At 45.4% G+C, this 4,238-nt stretch overlaps 1 pseudogene; it reads right to left on the bottom strand.

The window, feature by feature from the left end:
• Positions 1 to 1,933: 1,933 nt before the first annotated feature.
• LOC147005982 (uncharacterized) lies at positions 1,934 to 3,854 on the bottom strand (annotated as a pseudogene).
• Positions 3,855 to 4,238: the final 384 nt, after the last annotated feature.

Here is a 4,238-nt window from a genome sequence, read left to right as displayed (position 1 = left end):
CCTTTTTAAAGTACACCTAACTTCAAACTGTTTCTGCAAGTGTTGTTTGAATCTTCTTTGAAGTTATTTCTCTCTCTCTCTCTCTCTCTCTCTCTCTCTCACACACACACACACACACACACACAAACTCTAAGACCTAGTTGTAAAGAAAACAAAAATAAGGGGAAATTAAACTCAGACTCATCTGTGCACGTTCACAATCAAGGGAAACAGCAACATAACCTTTTAATTTTCAATTCATTTCAGTTTTCCTTTTCTCCTCCTCTTTGTCTCCCTTGTCTCCCTCATCCCCCCCCCCACACACACACACACACTTCTCCCCTTCTTTCTCTTCTTTTAAGACAGGGTCTCAAGTGTCCCAAGCTGGTCTTGAACTCACTATATAGCTGAGGTTGACCTTGAACTTCATATTCTTCTGCCTCCACCTCTTGAGTGCTGGGATTACAGGCATGTAGTACCACAACTGGTTTATGTAGTAGTGGGGCCAGAACCCAGGGCCTCATGCATGTTGAACACTCTACCAACTGAACTACCCAGTCCCAGCCCCAGCAACAGAATCTTGAGGAAAGACTTGGATTTCCTACACTGATCAGGCTTGCCTGGGCATACTTAGAAAGTGGGAGGTTTGTGTACGAGTGCTTTGCCTACATGTATGTATATACACTACATGCATGGTTGGTCCTGTGGAGACCAGAAGAAGTCACTGGATTCCCCAAGACTGGAATTACAGATGATTGTGAGCTGCCACGTGGGTGCTGGGATGCAAACCCGGACCCTATGGAAGAAGAGCTGGTGGTACTCTTAACCACCGAAGCTCTCAATCCAGTTCTAAAACGTGGGACTTTCGATGTCTTGTGAAGTGATATTTCATTGCGTCTCAGCTGATATTCACAGTTTCTGTGTGTGTTGGTAATGTGAGCCAGCACTTCCTCCATTTTTCTGCGTATCTACTTTAGCCAATGAGCATGAGAGAGGAGCCTCTCATGATGGAGGGCATAATTTTATGCAAGTCAGCAGTCTTAGTCAGGGTTTCTATTCCTGCACAAACATCATGACCAAGAATCAAGTTGGGGAGGAAAGGGTTTATTCGGCTTACACTTCTATGCTGCTATTCATCACCAAAGGATGCAGGACTGGAACTCAAGCAGGTCAGAAAACAGGGGCTGATGCAGAAGCCGTGGAGGGATGTTCCTTACTGGCTTGCTTCTCCTGGCTTGCTCAGCCTACTCTCTTATAGTACCAAGACTACCAGCCCAGAGATGGTTCCACCCACAAGGGGCTTTTCCCCCTTGATCACTAATTGATCATGAGTTGGATCTCATGGAGGCATTTCCTCAACTGAAGCTCCTTTCTCTGTGATAACTCCAGCTGTGTCAAGTTGACACAAAACTAGCCAGTACATCAACTCTCTGCTCCTCCTTGTTTCAGAGATGGCTGCATCTGGTGCAGTGCCAGCCTTGTCCCATAGACAAGATGGTGAAAATCGGTGTGAGTGGACTTGGCAGTATTGGGCACCTGGTTACCAGGGCTGCCTTCTGCCCTGTAGCTGGCAAAGTGGAGATTGTTGCTATCAACAACCCCTTCATTGACCTCAATTAGATGGTCTACATGTAACAGTATGACTCTACCCATGGCAAGCTCAACAGCACAGTCAAGGCTGAGAATGGGAAGCTTGTCATCAACGGGAAGCCCATCACCATCTTCAGGAGCGAGATGCCAACATCAAATGGGGTGATGCCGGTGCTGAGTATGTCGTGGAGTCTACTGGCATCTTCACCACCATGGAGAAAGCTGGGGCCCACTTGAAGGTTGGGGCCTAAAGGATCATCATCTCTGCCCCTTCTGCCGATGCCCCCATGTTTATGATGGGTGTGAACCATGAGAAATATGACAACTCACTCAAGATTGTCAGAAATGCATCCTGTAGCACCAACTACTTAGCCCCCCAGCCAAGGTCATCCATAACAACTTTGGCATCATGAAAGTGCTCATGACCACAGTTCATGTTATCACTGCCACTCAGAAGACTGTGCTGGCTGGCTCCTCTGGAAAGCTGTGCCTTGATGGCCATGGCACTGCCCAGAGCATCATCCCTGCATCCACTAGTGCTGCCAAGGCTGTTGGCAAGGTCATCCCAGAACTGAACGGGAAGCTCACTGGCATGGCCTTCCATGTTCCTACCCCCAATGTATCCGTTGTGGATTTGACATGCCGTGTGGAGAAATCTGCCAAGTATGATGACATCAAGAAGGTACTGAAGGAGGCATCTGAGGGCCCACTGAAGGGCCTCCTGGGCTACATTAAGGACCAGGTTGTCTTCTGAGACTTCAACAGCAACTCCCACTCTTCCACCTTTGATGCTGGGGCTGGCATTGCTCTCAATGACAACTTTGTCAAGCTCATTTCCTGGTATGACAATGAATACAGCTACAGCAACAGGGTGTTGTACAACCAACCTCATGGTCTACATGGCCTCCAAGGAGTGAAAAACATTGGACCACCCACCCCAGCAAGGACACTGAGAGCAAGAGAGAGACCCTCAGTTGCTGAGGAGTCCCTGTCCCAACTCAGCCCCCAACATTGAGCATCTCCTTCACAATTTCCATCCTAGACCCCCATAATAACAGGAGGAGCCTGGGGAGCCCTCCCTACTCTCTTGAATACCATCAATAAGGTTTGCTGCACCCCCTCCCTCTACCCCCAAAAAACATGGCTTTCTCAGAGAAACACTGGAGAAATGCATCCTCAGAAGAACGGCCTTTCATGGAGTTAAAGAGAGCTACCCAGAGGTAGAAATGCAATGATCTGAAAACATAAGAGTCCTGAAGATACTGCCTAATGATGAAGGGTACTTGAGATTTTGTTTTGGTTTTGGTTTTTGCACACACAGACACCCTTCCAAGACCTAGGTTCGATTCCCTGCACCCACATGGCAGTTGACAACTGTCAATAATTCCAATTTCAAGGGATCCAATACCTTTCAAAGGCACTGGATACACACATTGTACACATACATATTTGCAGGCATAACTCTCATACACATAAAATAAATTTTAAATACTGCTTTAAAAAAGAAAAGAAGCTCACTGTATATAAAGAAATGAAGAATACTGGAGAAGGGATAAATGCAGGTAAATAAAATCTTTTATTTTGCTTATCTATGGATCTGATGGACCAGGGAAGTTAGCAATGATGGTGATATAAGGGATGGAAGACAGACACAAGCAATTCTGTCTGGATAAAGTACTTGTTCTGCCTGTGAAGTGGCAGGATGTTATCTGAAAGTAAACTTGCAGTATATGCTGTAGTCTCAAAGGCGATCACTTATTTTATATTGTTTTTATTAGCACATGTTAGTTGCCTAATAATGGATTTCATCATGACATTGTCACACTAATCTAATCTATTTCCATCACATCTGCATCCCATTATCTCCTTTTGTCCCCTCCTGTTCTTACTGGTCCCCGCCTTTTCTCAGCTACTGTCTAACTGAAAGCCAAATTAAAGTTTAAAAAAGAGCCAAGCATGATGGTGCATGCCCTTTTAACCCCAGCACTTGGGAGGCGGTGACAAGTGAATGAGTTCAGGGCTGCCCTGGCCTGCATGGTGAGCTCCAGGCCAGCAGAAGGCCCATAGTGAGATCGTGTGTCTCAAAACAAACAAACAACAGATAAAAAGTAAAGCAAAACAAACAATGTTAATAGGTTAAAAGCAAAGAGATGATAGAGAGATGACTCTGTGGCTAAGTCTCAGGTTCAAATCCCGGTATCCACATGGCAGCTCACAACCGTAGACTCCAGCCCCAGGACATCTGGAGTCCCCCTTCTGGCCTCTGCAGGCACTGCAGCACACATGACGCGCAAACATGCATGCAGTCATAACACCTGTACACCTAAAAAATAAATCTGTAAATGACTTTTAAAAGAACTTAGAACAGGCAGAGGGGTGATCAGCAGGGGATGATAGATTTAAAACATGATATCTGCTCTCAGAGTATAGTGTTTGCCAGTTCCTCAAAATAAAAACACCAAATTAGTATTTGATCCATCTATCCCACTTCTAGGTTTATTACCTACAACTGAAAAATAAAGGCAGGAACTCAAATCCTCCTGTATAGTTCATGGCATTGTTCACAATCGCCTTAAAGTAGAAACAGCCCAGATGCCTGCTAATGAATGAGAGGCTAAGCAAAACATAATGTGCAGCAAGACATTATTCAAGCTTAAAGAATCTGATGT

The sequence above is a fragment of the Mus caroli genome, unplaced genomic scaffold (assembly GCF_978045245.1).
Source record: "Mus caroli unplaced genomic scaffold, Mus_caroli_1 scaffold_2, whole genome shotgun sequence".
Lineage (NCBI taxonomy): Eukaryota > Metazoa > Chordata > Mammalia > Rodentia > Muridae > Mus > Mus caroli.
Note: the sequence above shows the minus strand (reverse complement) of the source record. Positions and strands in the feature narration are given on the sequence as shown.